The following is a 20927-nucleotide window of genomic DNA, read 5'->3' as shown; positions in this document are numbered from 1 at the left end:
TACAAATTGACAGGACAATTTGAACAAACATGGTGTGTCTGGGATGTGGAAATTCCGATTAACATAGAGTACGAAATTACATTTATGTGAACACTGCAAAAAGTGATGATACGCTCTTTGCTAATATGTATGCAGTATTTATCAATCGAAGGGCATTTTCTTTAAAGACTAACAATTAATACGCTGGGCACTTAAACCAAAGTCATTCGATTCACTTTTTGCCCAGCCTCGGAGGATTAATTGAAGGATGTCCTGTTTGAATATTATAAACTTTTTGCTGGTTACCAAACAATGAATTGCTGCGCCCATTTAAGACTGTATACGCCAGGGGTCGCCAACCAAATTGCAATCACAGATGTTTTCACAGGTGAAATATGCTATCCTAAAGTTTTTTGAGCGAAATTCAAAAACAGGAGGAAATAAAATATAGTAGTAGAGGGAAATAATAGCTGTTTGTGAATATCATCCCGCTTTGCTTTGAAATTTTTCCCTCCCACCAATTGGCAACTGGGAATCCCCCACTTCCAAACTTCCGCAAAAACTACCGACTGCGGCCTTCTTCCTTCTACAAAAGTTCATGGCTGCAAATATATGGTCAGCTTTGTCCTAGTTAAGATTTGTTGTGGCTTGCATATCATCAATACGACCCCTTAGTTTTTGCGTTGATTACGTGCCATAATTAATGATTCAAAGACCAGACATATCAACGCCCATGCGGAAATGTTGCAATATAATTGTTTAAAGAATTTATTCTTTTTAATATTTTATTATCCATCAACAGCGCCGAACGACAGCAACTTACAGTTGAGATGAGAAAACAGTGTCAAAGTTTACAGATAGATAAACTCTACAAACAAAGATTGTAAACAAAGGACCAATAGAACCTAACTGTAATACAGAATGATACACACGAATACGTTTGCTTTTCAAGAGTCGAGAAAGGGCCATTAAAACACCTGAGTCCAAAACATTTATTTAAAAGAGAAGAGCGTCAATGAGACCATTTTGGTACAGTTGGGAATATGTAACCACAGCTTTTTTCTAGCAGAATAGCGAGGCACACTTTGACCATACAAAACCGGTACAGACGACATGCAAAACAATTCTAAAACTACTAGTATATTGTCTGACAAGACTCATCCACTGAATAGCAATTTCACTAAAATGAGGTCCGATACAAGATATAACTCAATAGCTGTCGCGCAAACAGGTGTAGAAATACTTCTGTGCCCTCAGCAGCGAGAATTATTAACCAATTTCAGGTTAATATCTTATCTCGGCAACGGCTACAATCATGATTTTAAATTATACTTTGTTGATCAAAAGTGCTGTGTTCGGACATAGACCCTGGAGCGAGACGCTCCAGGGTCTATGGTTTGCAACTGTGATTCTTAGCTCACGTGTTGACACACGTGACCTAATGTCGAAGCGATGTCTGTCTGTCAGTCTGTCTGTGTCTGTCTGTGTGTAGGCCCGATATCACAAAAACGGTTTATCAGATCAAAATCAAATTTGATACATAGATTTTGTTTGAGTATGGCAAGAAATGATTAGTTTTTGGTGGGTGTGGCTTGCATATTTCATGCTCATTTGCATAATTAATGATTCTAGAAAAAAACAGACATACAATGAGAACGGCTGCACAGAATTGGATGAGATTTGCTACGAAAATGGATCACAGAAGAATTTATCCGCCATGAAAGACATTAAGGTGTGTCTTGAAAGATAATTGCTAATTTGCATATTAGATGAACTTTCCTAATTAGGGATATATACCTGGATTGACTTGATCAAAATTGACGAAACTTAGTATGTACATGGAAGACAGTATGAAACAACATTATTGAAAATCATTAAGCGTTTTTACTTCAGCTGATCACTTTTTGCATATTGCACGAACTTTCCAAACTAAGGATATATCTGGATTGGCATGATCAAAGTTGACGAAACTCGCTATGCATATTTGAGATAAACTGAAATAACAATCATGAAAGTTGTTTAGCAGTTTTGGATAAACTTGTTACAAATTTGTATATTTAAAGAACTTTCGTAATTAGACATACATATCTGGATTGACATAGCCGAAGTTGATAAAACTTGCAACTTTTCAAATTTGAGATATAAGACTTGATGGACGTTAAAAAAGTTTATGAAACTTGCTATATATATTGATGGGATAATCATGTCGTATAGGTGAAAGATATTTTGCATTTCCATATCAGCTAATTTATAATTTGCAGAAGCAATAAGCTTTCACAGTTTGGCATATATAGCTTGAAGGACTTGACAAAAGGCAATTACACTTGCTATATAAAGTGGTGATACAATGACAGCAGTCAAAGAAAGTTAGCATTTTTATTACAGCTAATTACATATTTATATATATTTTTTGCATTTTTCAGTGCCCCGTGCTCTTTGCTGCTCCTATTGTTTTATTGACCCACTGCTTTAAAAGGGTTGATATATATATATATATATATATATATATATATATATATATATATATATATATATATATATATATATATATATATATATATATATACTCTCCTTTGTCTTTTATTTATGAAATTCCATATCAAGATAGAGATGAGTACAGTTTCATATATTACAGGAAAAGCAATATGTCAGAATTACATAAGTTTATCAACTTTTCCTAAAATTTCTAACATTTCATCTCTTCTGTAGATATCATTTTCAAAATTATATCTTAACACAAGCTCATTCTTAAGTATAATTTCAACAGGTGTATTCATTTTTGTAACCCAAAATTTGTGTATGCTCCATTTCCCTATAAGAATCAGAAGTTAACAACTATTTGGTATTTTTTTGAACCGTGCCATCAGAAAAACATGAAAAGATAATATGTGATGGAGTTATTGTGATCGTACGACCCATGAGGTTGGTTACAATATATCTAACCTTTCTCCAGCATTTCTCAGCAATTTGACAATATGAATATCTATGTTCAAGGGAATCAACTTGATGACAAACCTTACAATTCATTGGCTCTGTCTTTTTCCAAAAGAATAAATATTTAAACATATATTTCCTTGTAACAAATATTTATATATAAATACTTAATGACCTTGGAATTAGTCAGCGGTGAATATTTTTCACGATGTTTATCATAACGATTTCAATATGTTGCAAACATGTGTCAAACGTTTAAATTCACGGACAACTGCAATTTATCCTGAAACACGTGAGCATTTTCAGTTCATATCTGCTTAACCGTTGTAATCACCCTGTATTTCATCTGTAGTGGATATTTGTATTTAAAGCTTTGCACACTACTACGCATTAACATTTAATATTGCATAGGGCCTAAATAAAGGATAATAATAATAGAGAAAATAATAATTAATATAAGTATTATATAGAAATAATAACGCGAATAATAATAGGTTCAATTTCCGTGAAAATTTCACCATAAGGGTATTTTGGGTCGAAAAGACCAAATATGATATCGATTTCACTGCCCCATGTTTCCATGGTAACCATTTTAGGGGTTGAAAATTTCAGTTTTTCTAATATTCCATGAAAAGTTACTTTGATTGATATGAAAATTATCTAGTGGGGGAGTTCGGGTCAGAGAACACAAAACCAAGACTTATTTTAATGTTTCGAGTTGCCATGGTAACTATTTTGGGATTGAAAATGTTACTTTTTCCCTAATTCCTCTTAAAGAAGTAAGATTGATGTAAAAATTTGATCATAAGAGTTTGTCTGGTTAGCACACCAAAAAATATCACACTCATTGTAATGTGAAATGTTTCCATGGCAACCATGCAGGAGTAAAAATTACCATTTTTTTAAAGATTCCATCTAAAATCCAGGAATCAATAGAATGTGTAATATCAAAGGGATATTTTGGGTTAGAAAGACCAAATATCCAGTGTAAAAATCCAGTAATCAACAGAAATATTATACCAAAGGGTTATTTTGGGTTAGAAAGACAAAATATGATATCCATTTTTACTGCCCTGTTTCCATAGTAACCTATTTGCATTTTAAAATTTCAATTTTTTTCCAAATTCCATTAAAAGTAATCCAGTTACTATGCAAATGCTCTCCTAAGTGTATTTATCACAGCATGAACTCCATGTTAATTTTGTTTTATGTTGCCTTGGTAAAAAATTTTGGTAACCACAGTTTTTTTTTAATTTCAAACCATACACCCTCAAGAGGGTCTATGCTAAAACATAATTCACTGTTTTTTATTTATTTTATGGATGTCTAAGTAACAACTTAGAAATTTTTTCTATAATAAAAATAATTGTAATTTCTTTGCCTATCATTCTAGGATGAATAGTAAACATAATATATATTGGGGCCATTCTGGTCAAAATTATGTTTTCCGTTAATTTTAGTGTGTTAGAATTAATTTTATATAGACCAGAAATAATTTTTGAAGTATTTTTAATTTTTTTCATGCAGTCATCCCAAATAAGTGTTATATAGTACAGTACTAACTCATTATGCATCGAATTATGTTTATGCCTTCAAATTAATTTTATGTGCTAAAATTAATTCTACTAGTATCTCAAATTAATTAATTTTAATTTATAATATTAATAATTAATTAATAATTAATTTTTTTCGTTAACCAGAGAAGAAAAGGCTATTTTACAAGATTCTGCCTATGAAGTGAATTTTCTAGTCTTATGATGTGTATACTTGCACACCTTTAATACCCAAGGAAACAGGTAGAATGGACGACAGTGGGACTCAAAAGTTTTGTGACCTATTAACAACCTGTTTAACCCTCAGAGTTGTATGCAAATTTTAAAAGTCGCCATGACGACCTGACAACAACATGGCCTTTTCAGCACTAAGACATAGTGTAGCAGGGCTAAAAATAAACCATGGCCCTTCTGTCGGGAGGAGGCATAATTTATATTTCTGTGTCATTGTGATTGATACATTATTATCAAAATGCGACGAGAATGCGTTTTTATTGGCCATCGTTTCCTGTGTCTGTCATTCAAGTATGCCAGTTCAGATATTGAAACTTTGTTGCAAAGTTCCACCGCACGGCCGGTTGTCTTCGTAATTTCCAGAACAAAGTCATATTATGGCAAATTTCTGTGCCCAGCTGGGTTTGACTGCATGCATTTATCTAGCTCGTCCCAAAGTGACGGACGCATCTTTCAACCTTTCAGCTTGGTGAAAACGCATTTATTGATTCGCCAAAGGCCTGTGGATTCGCATATTTTTGCACAAGTGCTACATGGACATAGGAAAAAGTTCGACTCACCTAGCCCTCTCGATTGTTGAATACAACCACGGTCCATGATGAGAGTTCTCGAATCAAAAACTGCAGTGTAGCCGTGCTCGAATACAAATATCTTTGTTATACAGAGTTAGCATTCCAAAGTCTGTCACCCTGTTTAGGGCGGCATTTCCATCTGAATGATTGAACGACGTGAAACGCAAAATTCTATAGCATATGTTCCGGCAATATGTACAGTGTCAGTAGAAATACTGTATACGCTGCTGAGTTACGTAAGCTTATAAGCTTATACTCCACAAAATGGCCACAGGATTTCCTAAACGTCCTACTTGGTACCTTAGACACTCACATGTGATATCCTGAAAAGTATTCTCTGCAGTAATTCCAGTTTCTGTCAAATTCCATCATTTTTAAAGCTCACAACGACACGATAGCGCGAGATCGGAGACGTTCTACTGTCACGCCACGCACTCTCAATAGACGATTTTCCGCTGATTGCGAGATCTCGCGAGACTTTAATACATGCCCGCAGAAACAGGTTTCCAGCTTAGTAATACAAGTCAAACTTTGTATGGAACTAGAAAAAGTACAGAACTGAGCAAAGATTGCAACTTCATATATTTATGCAGTGTTTAACGTAATTAGCGACTTGTCCTGTTTTACGCAGTTTGTCCTGTGTTGCGAGAACATGTCCACTGTGAAACACATATTCTCGCGATATCTCGGAATGTATCGCGCGGTTCGGAACATGGTCTATTGCGCATGCTCTGGGATTCGCGTCGCGTCTCTGAAGGGCGCGCGCGTGTTCCGATAGAGAAGAACGCGAATCGCAGGGTTTCTGCCAGACTACACTGCCAGGGCGAAACATGCGAAATGCAGAAACAATGTTTATTCTGCAATGCCAATATGACGCTTACGAAGTAAGTCTGAATAAGTTTTAAATTAAACATCAGAATGAATCCATTGTACATTGGTACATTGGTACGTTTAAGTTAGATTTATAAAATAAACTTTAATATTACCCCTACTGTATGGAAAATATTCGTTCGGTGGTCGCAGCATAGCAATTTCACTGCAGAGAGAGAGAGAGAGAGAGAGAGAGAGAGAGAGAGATTTAATTTATATTGGAAATCTTTTCATAGTCGTGACTTTTGATGGAAGAAAACTAAAAACAAAATTAAATTGAACCGATTGAACGTGTATCCGTAAAGTTCGCACAAAAGTTAAAAGTCTAGGCCTGCTGGTATCGCGTAAACTGCTTGGTGTCACTTTTCCGACAAGCATTTAATTACCCCTTGGCTTAATGATATCCCCCTCTCTCCGTACAGTATGATGCACAATTCTGCGCTGCACGTAAAACAATTGGAAGTCACCCCTATTGACAAAATTAAAATATACAACACCTCTTTTTCAGAATTCCCACACAGCTTCAATGAACTGTTATTAGATTTCTATATAATACTTATAGCCCCTAAACTTGTAATAATAATAATAATAATAATAATAATAATAATAATAATAATAATAATAGGGATGGAGCTTTCATCGCATGGATAGGGAAGTGATAGGGATGGAGCTTTCATCCCATTGATGGGCAAGTGATAGGGGATTTATATCTTTTCTTGTTTTCCAAACAGTTCGATCAACCGAAGTTTCAACTTTTTCATTGACTGAATTATTTTATTTCTCAAAGGCACGACTAAATAACTATTATAATCACAGAGTTGATTTCGGTCTTAGCGAATATGCAATGTTATGTTCGTGAATCGTTTTTGTTTTTAAAATTTCCATTTCTAACCTAATTCTGACAATCTTGTTGAAAGTGTATCAGAGTCTCAGAATAGAGACTTCACAATGAACAAATTATCCAGTGAAGCGACAGGAACACAACTGTGTTTATGACGTCCTTAAATTTGAGAAACTCAATTAATGGCGACATTAGGTTAACTTTGATGTTATCCTTTACTGCGAATAAACTTCAATGGACATATTTAGTATTCATTCTCACTTGAAATCAATTCCAAAAAGAAACACATCCGACTCAAGTTGCCTTTAGGAGGAAGTATATTCAGTAGGCCTGAGTCATAAACGTGCCAGCTCTTTAATGAGGATTTTATGAGAAAAGGGTTGCCACAGGTGAACACGCTTGCTTTCCAATTTAACCAATTTATAATCACTGGTCAACCATGGTGTAAACGACTTGTGAAGGACAAACCATGTCAGGAATTCAGTATTATGTTTTTAAGTGAATCGGCTTATTCTTTCATGTTGAATTCAAGCTGAAATCTTATCAAGTTTAGTCTTGTACACCTAATTTTCAGAAGGAGATTAATTTCAAAATGGAAACAAAATGGGTAGATACTTCGTTGCGAAGAACAAGAATTATCGAACGCATTATGGCACAGACAGCAACAAGGGAACAATTAAACACTAGTGATTTGGCAAGCGTAACGAAATGCAAGGTTCATTTGTTAAGATTGCAAAGAGTTTAAAGGACAGGCACATGGCAGACAGAGGTTATAGTGAACTTTATAGGTTTTGAAATGTAAGATTGACGACAACTGAATTCAATGACACCAATCAACTACATTAAAAGCGACATCGTATTTCACAAACTGAACTCAACCATGGTCTAGTCTACATGAAAACATGGTGAGAAATTCGAAGAAGTTGCGGCTCGACTAATCATCTCTAACCTCACCAATATCACCATGAGATACTAGGCCGTAAAAAACCTGCTGTTGAAATATGTGTTCAAATTTGAAAGAAAATCGTAACAACCTCTATCACAAAATATACGAGAAATTAAACACAATACAAAGAGAAGAGATCAGTAGATAGCAATACCAAGTTAAGAAGAAAGTTTTTAACGTTTAGCTGATATTACCCCTTGTAACGTTCTATATTTTTGACCAGAAACATTTGTGGCGTGGCTTGGTCTGTCAGTAGGCCTATAGCGTCAAGTTGCATAATTTCTTTTTGTGTGTATCATGCTTTGTGCAATGTGTTGACACTAAATTTAGTCACGATATTGGCATAGAATGGAGTTGTGATATTGGCATAGAATGGAGTTGTGATATTGGCAAGGAATGGAGTTGTGATATTGGCACAGGGCGGACTGGTATATCGGCAGGGAATGGAGTTGTGATGTGGACACTGGCCGTGGCCGTGATTGACAAGCAGCTTTAACGAACTCCTCTATGGGTACTCCCCATTGTCAGTTGGTTAGCTAGCAATTGGCTTCTCTTTCCTTAGGTGATAGCATATGTAAAACAAAAATGGTATGTAAAAACCAACAAAAACTAAATACACATTAGCAACTAACTACACATCTTTTGTTTCATTTCTCTGCTGTAGAAAAGTGCAAATTTATTGTGTGTAGACTGTTCCCGATACATCCTGCGCCGGACTATAGGGTCATTGTGATGCAGGTCACTTTGTTTATACTGCTCTTCAACACTAGCAACGTTCTCGTGGCACAGAGTGACTGCAGGTACTACCATCATTGGCTTTGACAAAGTAACTTGACAGCGTCGGATACAATTGATGCATTTCGGTATTGGTGGTTCTTGGAAATTGCTAAATATTTTCATCGGATCTGAAGCAATGTCTGGTTTACTTTACGATTTGCGAACATTTCAATGATATGCCAGTCTTATTTATAGCGAAATTAAACAATACCAAGGTTGTTTGTTTATTCATTACAAGCTGACGATATTTTCTCCAAAAATATCTCGTTTAAGATTCATTTGAAAGTTATTAGCTCCGTGAGAATAACGGCAAAACCACAAAAATCTGAAAAAATTAATTCCGCAGCTATCAAATAGTAGCCTCCCTCATTAGAGCTCAAGCCTTTCATTTGTTTTAGAAATTGATCAGTGTGAGACCAGATACACCTAATATAATACCAGTACATGTCACACATGCGTAATAAATATGATCAAGGACAGTGACACGGTTGTTAGTTATTTCACTTTTTTTACTATGCAGGCGAGACACACGAAGACTGCCCTCACAGTTTTTACTAGTTCAACCATTAATGCGTTAACATGTTTCAAGACTTGACCAAATCACCGCTACTGACAAACAAGATCTCCAATAGCATACATGAACTGTTGAAGAGGAACGCTTAAAAAGGTGAATCGTTTAGTTTTTTCTTAAAACTTCGGTAGTTCAACTGAACAGACTAGAGCGTTAGGCCTGATCCTATTGTCCATCCGTTACTTTCATAGCTCTTTTGTTCGTCATGTCACATACGCTATGTTAAAGGAACTAATAGAAAGATGGATTGGGACAGGCAGGCAGGCAGGCAGGCAGGCAGGCAAACACTAATAGATGATGGGGAAGAGAGAGAAGGACAACAGGGAGCTCAAAATTCTCAGCGATAATACGAATAACTACTGAAAACAGCGGTTTTGATCGTGTATATTGAATTCTTTACTGTTTTGTAATGTTGATTCTTTACATTCAGTAATGCTTGTGTTAATCTAGACAATACTATTACAAAGTATCTGCTATGCTTGGCAAGGTAATTCTTTGTTAAATACACATACTCTCGGGCACGTCGCCTAAATCAAATCGTGCGTCACTACTTGCAACAATTTACACTGATCAACGGTTGCAATACTTGGAGGTATGCACATGTGGTTACCAAAGTGAAAACGCATAAAAAGTATTTAAATATTTGTATTTTTTTCATCTAATCGATATGTGTGGGAAAAATGAGTTTGAAGTCAACGGCAAGGTAAAATCTTTTTCATGGTCAGTGCACCGTCTACATCATTACTGCCCCTTCAAAAGAAAGCCTCACTATAGGAAGTGTTTAACAATCATTATTGAGTTTATTTCTTGCGTGGGATATATAAGGAAGACGTCCAAAACCATTAATTGCTTCTGATGTTGATAAATTTGCAAGTTGCATAATATTGAAAACAGAAACATTAATAAGAAGTGGGACTGTCGACGTTGTTCTCATCACAATTTGTTAAACATTAGATCAGTGTCAGAAATAAATTCTAAAAAATTAAATGATTTGTAAAAATTAGATAATGGTCATTTTTTATAAGTATTTGAAATGGATAAAGGAACAGAAACATTTCCATTTAATTACCATTTATAGCATCGGTTTACGTATAGAGTGCAAAGTCTATCAAGAATAACATTTCTTTTCATTTAATAATGCTTGACTGACAAATTTTACCGCATTGTACGAAATATTGAATTTTACTTTTCGTTCGTTTCTGTCTTTCGAGTAATGATAATTTAGTAATACCAGAATTCTCGGAAATGGTAGAAAAGACAGTTCCCAGACAAGCATCTGTCCGCGATCCAAAAAGATACAATAAGTTTCAATCTTGCAGATCTTGAATAAAATAATGATGATGAGAACAGAATTAACAAGACTTGATAAAAAGGGCAATCAAGCTGTATCATATAAATAACGGGATTTCGATTATGAAGTTTGACATCATAAATAAATCACAGTCTTCCCGTTGTGAATTTTGTCATTTTATTTTGCATGGTGAATATCATGAAAAAATTAATTATTCATATTTAAAGATTGAAAATGTAACATTTTGGCAGTGTAAAAGATCATGCCCTGGAGGATATTGTCATTTTATTGTAATAAGCATAACATCCCCATGATATATCGACGTAAGTAAAAACAACTTAATAAATGTATCGAAGAGGTAAAATAGAAATCCTTATTGCACCACGTATATTTTAGAGATACATCATCAATATCTCGCAATTACTGCCGCAATTACTCTGATATTTGATTTTTAATTTTTCTCCGGGCCTTATCCAGCAAATTGTTATTTTGTCATTTTACACAATCTGTGAGGATATCAAATTGGATTTTAAAGTGTTAACAGTTAGGATAAAGGTGACTTTTAGGAGTGGCATTTGTTGAAAATCGAATTGTAGCCTCTCGAAAAAGACGTTTCGCGTTTATGGAGCCTTCCAACCTGACGGACGATATTTTGTCATTTATGACAGATGTAGATTTCTCAATCACTATTTCATGGCAGATCAGATATTTGTCTAGCTAAGACTCTTCTGGTTTCAAAAATGTATAATTCAAAAGATTCGTTTAATTTAGTGTTCTTAGTCAATAACGTTTTCCATCGATTAACGTGTATCAGTGATAAGACAATGGAAGGTTTGAAGCAGTTAAAGTGAATGATATGAACACTTTTCAATCAAGCAATCTTTGAACTTTCATTGAGAAATACAAATGTTTTGATGATTTTACCATTTTAAGGTCAGTTAAATAATCACATGTGTTGTTTCAGATGATGATGCACGCAAATATGAACCCTCTCGTTTAATTAGTATTTTTCCTTCTATAAATACCATGACTACAGCAATATCAACCATACAATGCGCACTACGTACAATTAAAACGATTAGAACTAATTTGAGATGATTGGATAGTGTAGTAATGTTGGTTTAATCTGCAAATGTAATCTTATCTGCTTTTCTGTTTTCGCAATACACTTGTGATTATGGTTAATTTGTAATATTGTAACTTTCAGCTACAGGGCACCTAACACTTTTGATAAATTTGAACAATTAAAAGATCCAATTCCCCTAAATTAGTTCCAATCGGTTAATTGCAACTTTTAAAAACGTTAATTATTTCACCATCTGCTGAACTCGATTGGATCACAAACTTATCATGTTTTAGTTTAATGCTGAGATTAGCAGCGTTTCTCGATGTCGACAGTTTGTGACTACGGCGTGCTCGTACAGCTAAATATACTATTCTATAGAATTGCACTACAATTTGGAAAAATTACGCTGCCACCCAGGTTTCCCCTCTTCGTCCAGGACAACTCCAAATTAGTCCTCTCAATGGCTCCGTCGCCATGTGATTTTGCCCAACTCCCCTCAAAAAATATTCAGTGGAATCGAACAATATTCCAGCACGCTGCGTCTTCTCAAAGATACCTGCTGAGCGAAACGATTATATTTCTCCCTCGATAGTAAAAGAATTCCTGTCAGCCCTTTCCCCGTCAACTCAGGCGAGATGAAATTACTATCGGCGCGCCCTGGCTTAACTCTTTGGTAGACAATACATCGTTCAAACAGCCTGGTCTGAAACAAACTCACCGTGTTGAAAAATGACTTGTTCAAAAGACAGATGTCTTTATGAAATAAAAAATTTAAATGTAGCCACTTGGTTGCTTTCAGAGTAGAAATTGACCTGTACAAAGGAAGTTGTGTGATGGCAATTACTCAAAATGGAGTCAGACCCCGTGTTGTTCAATCAATCATTAAGGCTGTTTGCAGCAGTAATGCACACTTTGAACAGCTATCCGGAACTTCCCAGTAATGAACCTTTTGGTTATTTATTCCTCAACCAGACATTCTCAACTTACATAGTAATAGACGTGAAACCAATAGACTGAACTTTTTGATGCGTTTTGATACCACTTGCACAGACGTGATAATAAATGGTGTACGTTCAACATGAAACATCACAATAAAACCCGACAGAGAGCTGATTCAAAGTCAAAATTTGATGCCTATGTTACTACATCATGAAACAGGTATGACGTAAGCTAGATGGCTGGACAAGATTTTGTATCTATCTGTGCATCTAAGACAGCTGATAAAGTAGTTGTATTGGTACTAATGGTAGTTCGCTTTTTGAGTTGAAGAATGCAATTTTCCGTAAAGCGAAGTTTAGTTGATAGCAACATATCTCATCTCAGGAAGATCGGAAAGTAGCAATGCTGTTGTTGCTGACGAATAAATTCAACTTGAAGATGTTCGATGATTTTTTTACATTTGTCTTTCCATATTGAGAGTAATTACCATAATATTAGACATTAATTCATACATAATTTATCTTCCCCGACATCACACCCCTAACATATGGTGACGCACCATTACACTCATACTTCATATGAACACACACTCGATGGCATATATACTCACTCAACAGAATTTCCACTAGGCCTATTTGATGGCACAATTTTTCGTTTTCACATGGAATAATTGTTATGTAGAAAAGCTGCATTTTCAAATGCGTCAAACCACCAAACTGTAAAAATGCACTGTCATTTAGGAGTAACAAAAGTGACCAGTTACACAGGCCTCGATAAATCATCGCTTATGGGTGAGATGTAATTATAAATCCAATTGGAACTAATTTGGGATAATTGGATTTTCATATTTTGCAAATTTCTCAAAACTGTTAGGTGCCATATAGCTGAATGTTGCAATATCGCAAATTACTCAAAAATACAAATGTGTAACATAAAAAGAAAAGCAGATGAGATAACATTTGTAGATTAAATCCACAGTGCTTCACTATCCAATTATCCCAAATTAGTTCCAATCGTGTGTTAATCACATGGAGCTAATTAATTACTTTTTCTGGGCGAGGGAAAAAAGCATGGTGAGAACTGAATTGACGTGCTCAAACACACAATATTGTACTCTTGTCAAAGTTTCAAGATTCCTAATAGCGAGGGCGAACTCTTGCCATTGCACAGGTATGCCACTTGGCATATATTCTACAAACAATTGATGTTTTTAATATGTTTTTAAAGATAGTAAATAAACCCTATTTTGTATCGTGTGTTACTCATCTATTCAAATAATATTACTAACTGCCAATGAAAAACAAAAGCAAAGATACTTTTCTTTCATTCTCGAGTATATTTCCAAAAGTTTTATATATCTCTTCCCTAAATTACGATGATATATTTAGTGCTGCTGTGTTTAACAGTATACAATGAACTTCTAAAAACACCAAGAAAAGACAAGCCGTTAAAGACTTTCCAAGGTTAGACGTTAATATGACAGATAATACTTGTATTTAGACCAACAGTCAAATGAGCAACAGTCAAATGACCAACAGTCAAATGACCTGGGGAATATAACGTATATCCTGCATTTCCAAGAATAATTTTATTGAATGAATCAAGCCTTTTTAACGGGGAGGAGGTTATTGCAAGTTAAATGACCCCTCCTTCTGTAGTGTGTGGGGAAGTGTGATCCCCTTCACAGTTTTCACATGACCCCCGACCCTCTTAATTTTGCCAACACCATTAGTGAACGTTCCGTAATTAAAATCCGGGTTCAAAACTAAAACATTAACTTACTGTACTGATCCATACATACATTGCCGACAATCCTGAAATGAAATTCAACTTGACTTTCTACACTTATGAAAATGTTTGACACGGGCGTAGTCTATCAAGCCTCCCATGACAGGGGCCTTAAGGGGGTTTAAAATAGGGGATTTTCACTCAAAATTTTCTGACTTCCTGTAATTTGTGAACGAACCCGACAACATTTTGCTGTGTGAGTTGTCATCGGAAGAATGCGTACACTTCTCTCTTTTGTTCATCTCTGTACACTTTGGAAATAATGAACCAGACTCGCGATCAACACTTCATTTCAATCGCTAGTTTCTCTGTCACTTATACCTTTCTTAATTAAAATTCAAGTCATACGTTTCTTCATAAGAATCTGACATTGCAGGATCGTCGTTTTGTTTCGATTGTTTGGGTACTGAATAAATTCAATATTTTATCGGCAATATAGAATTAACCATTCTGGAAGATACAATGACTGTATCTCCAATACAGTAAAATGCCTGCAGCCATGTCACTGTAGCTCTGTCAAACGTTATTGTAGACATGTTGTCACATTTCATTTATTTCATCACGGCATATGTTGAAGAGCAGCTGCAGGATCGTCGTTTTGTTTCGGCTGTCGCTGATCGTTTGTTTCATTGGTATGTCATTAAATTGAAAAATCACATTAACTTCGTGTGAAAATGCTGTGACTAATTGGTGATTTGTTCTACCCTGCAGCAATATCCATCTAGACCATCGTAACAATCTGTGTACTCTACGCAGAACCCTAATTTGCCTAGCACGACAACTGATATGCTAATTTGCCGACTATAATGTCCGTTTTCAGACTTGATTCTATCGGTTTTTAATTGCTTCTAGTTCATACACTGTGATACTATTAACATGTTTGTTGGAACATAAAACCAAAGTAAATACCCAAAGTAAATGTAAAATTCACGCTCACACGTTGGAACACGTTGCACTGAGAAATTTCGTGATAATGTGTAAATTATGGCACTTTTGTAATTATTGTCAACGAAAGCACTACTCGATAAAATAACTTAAATCAGCAGTAAAGGTGAATAGGATATTTTTGTTCGTTATTTCTTTACGAGAAATAATCACACAATATCTGTACAAAGCTAATACTGATTAATGAAGCAATTTAATTGGCAGGCTACTATAATAACTAGTAATCCAGGCTGACAGTATGGATGTTTCGATTTTGGATCATATTATTACTACAGAAAATAATCCTGTACAACAAAGTGATCGATAAGAAAATGCCATTGGCGCATTCGCCCATTAACTGTTAATGCCATAGAGGTTTAGGGGCGAAGGTCAACTGTGAGTGTATATGTGTTGGTCTGGACCTTTATGACAATATTTTTAGTATCATGCAATCCTTAAACTTGCAAAAAAAATAATGCAAAGTTATCGTTATCATTGTCGAATACGAACAATACCCATACAATAAAAACAAAAACTACATCACTTTGGGCTCGTTGCTCCCTTTTCTAGTATGGTGTTATAGACTAATGATTCGATTGTAATTCTATAGTTTAATTAAAATTTTACTTTAAGCAGGCAATGTTAAAATGACCAAAAACCATTGAGAAATGTACGTACCTCTACAACTGAATTAACCTTACGTCCTAATTAATCTTACAAATGTTTGCAATCGACGATACATTGTTATTGTGAAAGCACTCGTTGAGCCCATAACTTGTGTATCTGTCACCTAATCTCCCGTCACATCCTGGAAACAATCCGTCAGCCCTTAGAGTGGTTGTAATGGTAAACAAATGGACGAGTTTTAAACAAAACAAAAGAAAACTGTACATATTTTGGGAAATGGTAGCGATATTTAAGCCTCGTTAACAAGACGTTCAGTAGTGCACTTAGTTGCCATGAATACATTTGACAGCGTAATGAATGTTTTTCTTAACAAGTGAATGATTCTCTTCTAGTACTGAAAACTTGGAGCTCAAGTTTTTACGTGTTTTTGTGAGGAGCTCACTACATGCAAACGCTTATTATATTACCATGCCCTGTCCATCGCGTTTTAATTGGTCGAGCTGAACCACGTGACTGCCCACAAATACACAGTAATGGTTTGTTTACATGACCGTGAATATGAATAATATCGTAAACACTGTAACTTTACAGGTAAAACGAAAATTGCGATTTGTACAAAATTCATAATTAACCACAAAATAAAATGGAGCATATCTCGGTCGAGTTAAGACGCTTTTTTACAAAAAATCTCTAAATTTGCAAAATTTTTGCAGCGCGCGCACCACTCACTGACAGGTTCTAGGGCCCCATTGTCGTTCGCACAGGATATTTTCGTAAATTTTGACAGTTTTTCGGGGTTCCAAATTAACGGGCTCGGCAAGCCTCGCCCATTAACTTTTGGCTTTCCTCTCGCCCTTGCCCATAAATAAACGTTAATGGTCTGCGCGTCGTCCGTTATTTCTATAGTATTATCCCATTTACCTTCTAAACCATCATCCAATCTGTCAATCAAACTGATCTGCATCCTACTGATGTCATGACAACGCCTGGGATAATTGAAAATTATTGACATATTCAAACTTTCCCGTAAAATTTCGAATTATCGATTATAATGTATCTAACCATAAATTTTATTAGGAACACTTTGGATATGATTTAAAGATGAACGGTTGAGTCTATTATTTTATACTTAATTTCCTATCGGGCGGTAGTGTTTCTTTGTCTAATCAAAATCAGATAAATAGTGTCACCAAAGCTGCTAGGAATATTCTACACGTACCATTGTCTAATTTTGACGAAGTTTACACGAAATCCGTGAAAACTCAACTACATTATCTGACAAGACTCATTCACTTAATAAATAATAATAATCTTTACGGCCCTGGTACGGCTTTTACGGACCGAGGTCGTGCGGCTGAAGGGCCCTAGCGTGCGAGGGCCCGTACACCGTACGACCAAGGATGTTGCTATTGACCGATACTTCAATATTGCAATTAGAATATCATTCGTAAAAGAGGAATTACTGTTGGCAGATATACAGAGTGGCAAAAATTGACATGAAGGTGGTCGATGGCATATGAAACAAAGTAGTTACTTGTATTTATCGTCGCTCAAATGTTGTCAGCTGACTCTTTGAGAAGTCTTTTAGCTATAATGGGTAGCTATAGTGGATCGAGCCAAAGTACTGAAATAAACATTAATAGGATTGCGTCAAACGCTTTGATTTGATATTTTAAAGATTGCGTATCAAATCAACTGATAATGTTTTGGATCAAGTGATTCATGGGTATAGATGCATAGGGATAGATTTATCCTCGATCGATCGATCAATCCATTGATCAATCGATAGATCGACCGATTGATCGATCGATGTACTGATCTATCAATCGATCGATATTTCTATCGATTGAGTGATTCAATGAATTGATCGATTGCTCGACTAATAGAACGATATATATATATATATATATATATATATATATATATATATATATATATATATATCGACGGATATATAAATAGAGAGATAGTGTATCAAATCAAGCAATAATGTAGCCAAGTGGACAATAACGTATCAAATCAACCGATGACGTTCAATCAACCAATTATGTACCAAATCAAACAATAACCTAGCCAAGTCAAAGAGTAAAGATTCCAATCAACTGATAATGCATCAAGTCAACAAATAAATAAATTATCAATCGACCGATAAAGTATTAACAAATGGAAACTAACTGAATATAAATGAGTGTTGTATATTTTTTTCTTTTTCAAAATTAATCAGTTGCACCTTCAGAGTTACATACACTTGGAGTAAACTGTTTTCGTGATATTACTCAGATATCACGAATCGAATTTTATCACTTTGGGAAATGCGAACAAATTGATAAGTATTCTTGCAGGATAAATAAAAGACACAAATGTGTCTTTATCGATACACTTGCTAAGTTGGGAGGACTTGGAAAAAAGGTTTCAACATGACCGATTACAAAATTTCGTTACTTACAACGTCAGTATATCAAAATGGCAATAAGCCTTTACAAAATAATCGCAATCATACCCATCCGTAATCCGATAACACTGGGTCAAAATTCGTAATACACTAATTACAAACATAGAGACAAAACAGTACAGAACAGACAGTAGAGCACCGGTACACACTCATGCAACTCTCATTCTGGGACTGAATTACAGGGAAGGACTCATTGCTCAGTTGAATTCCTTATAATCAAAATTCATTAATTTTGCAAGTTACTCCTGTAAGCAAGTCAAGTCAACAGATTTTGTAGACAAAATATTGCCATTTCTTTCCTTTTTATCCTTTCTGTCGTGATTCACGTCAAGTCACATCTTATTTGAAGTAGGATTACAAAAACAGCGCAAAATTATTGAGTAGTCGTACAACGTATAGTGCTGATAGAAAAAAACGCTCAGGCCAAGAAAAATAATGTTTGTTTCTCATCCTCAAGAACGTCAATTGAAACCCGCCGCGTCAACCTTTTTTCTGCTCTCGAGGCAATAAAATGAAAAAGAAAAAACAAAAATACGCGAGCGACGATAGTGCATAACACAGTGCTGTATAAAACAGAACCGTAAACAAAATAACTGACACTTACATTCCATTCAGAACTGTACACATATTTCACTGTTATATTAAGCTGAAAAAACTGAGCATTGCTGCACTAAAAGTCAACCCGCAGAACTGTTGCAATACAAAAATACTAAACCAACACTGCTGTGAATTTATCTCTGCATGCATTCCTATGTCGTTTTCATGTTTTTTGCGCATTCTTATTGGTTTAAGAGTAACAAAAAATTTGAGAAGAAAACGCGTCCCTGCATCATTTTTGCAATATGTCTAGGATGAGAAACAAACATATCTGTAACAATTTACACTAACGGAAAAAATAAATAGAAGAAGAGAAAATTGAGTACGAGAATGTAATAACAAATCGATCTATAGATCTATCTATCCATCTAACTATTGACCAATTTATCTAATCGATCGATCGATCTATCGATTAATTGATATATCTTTCTATCGAATTGATGGATCATTTGTTTTATCGATCGATCTGCCCATCAGTTTATCTATCGATCGATTGATCGATCGATCCACCAACCATTTATCAAACATCGATGGATAGATCGATCGATCTATCGATTGAGTGATCTATTATCTATCGATACATTGATTGACCTATCTATCTATCTATTTATCTACCTATCTATCTATCTATCTATCTATCTATCTACCTACCTATCTGTCTATCTAATATCTATCTATCTATCTACCTATCATCTATCTATCTTATATCTATCTATCTATAAATCGATCGATCTATCGCTCCCATTAATCACTTAATCAGATATCAGATATTATCAGTTAATTGATACCTGATTGGTTGTTTTGATGTGGTATTGGTTGACTTTTCTACGTTATCAGTTGATTTAATCCGTTATTGGTTCATTGATACGTTATCGTTACTACGTTATCGGTTGATTTACTACGTTATCGGTAAATTTTTATTACGTTATCGGGTTTGATACGTTATTGGTTAGTTACTACGTTATCGGTTGTAACAGGGGCGCTTGACGCATGAAATCTACTGAGCTGATTATCCAATCACAGTTAGGTTTTGTAGGCTATATCAAATACAAATATTCGCATTTAATTACGTAAGAGAGTCCTACACAGTCGTCGCAATATCCCGTTTCCCGCTTTCAGTTTTACATGGTCGACCATTGAAGTTAGCTACAAGGTATATCATCCACAGAGAGAAATCAACGTAACGATGCAGTTGCCATCAAGTACAGGCTTTGGTTTTTCACGCAAAGGCATAAAAATCACCGAGCAAAGACATTAGCCCAAAGGCCCGCCGAATTTAAGGCGACATTCTGACATGAGACCAGTCTTTGATGCTAAAACCCAAAATACTGAAAGTACATTATCATTTCAGTATAACAGTATTTCCGAAACAACCTATACCTGTATTTATCAAATCCAAAGGCAATGACTTCAACAGTCGAATGCCCGCATCAAGTATAGTAAATTTTGAATGAAATGTTCAAAGGGTACAAAAGCGTATCATTGTGACGCACTTGATAGAAAAGAGAAAAACATTATAGCAATAAACCTGTCAGTCGATACGTCTATTCGACTAGATATGTCTTTTGGCCCTGAAATGTCACGGATTAAAGAATGGCATGTTGCAAGTTGTAAAGACAATTGTTGTTTTGACGTACTTGATAGAAAGGAAACTGACGTTTTCGCAATAATACTATAAGTAGAGACGTCTATTCGAAATACATAAAATGTTTGGCCGCGAAATGTCACGGATTACGGAGGACTGTAACTTCATCTTATTTTATAAACACAGTCCTATTCCCTACTCTCCATTGGAGTGAGATCTTAAATTGATAAAAAAAACTTTCAAATTTAAAAACACGACAGTATTTGACCGATCAATGAAAATACAAGTGCCATTCTTATAAAGATTCTAACGCACCTAAAATTATTGATGTAATCGAATGGATGTATGAATAAACTCACTGTTAACAACAACAGTAACAGC

The 20927-nt window shown here is 35.2% G+C and overlaps 1 protein-coding gene across 1 annotated transcript in view; it reads left to right on the top strand.

The window, feature by feature from the left end:
• The first annotated feature begins 9291 nt into the window (after positions 1 to 9291).
• Positions 9292 to 20927, top strand: part of LOC139132749 (growth hormone secretagogue receptor type 1-like) — a 32460-nt gene continuing 20824 nt past the window's right edge. Inside the window, exon 1 of the mRNA XM_070699015.1 lies at positions 9292 to 9373. The gene's annotated coding sequence lies outside the window, so the exon portion shown is untranslated. The remainder of the gene's footprint in view (positions 9374 to 20927) is intronic.

Source organism: Ptychodera flava, chromosome 5, assembly GCF_041260155.1.
Source record: "Ptychodera flava strain L36383 chromosome 5, AS_Pfla_20210202, whole genome shotgun sequence".
NCBI lineage: Eukaryota > Metazoa > Hemichordata > Enteropneusta > Ptychoderidae > Ptychodera > Ptychodera flava.
This window is presented reverse-complemented; position numbering and strand designations above follow the sequence as displayed.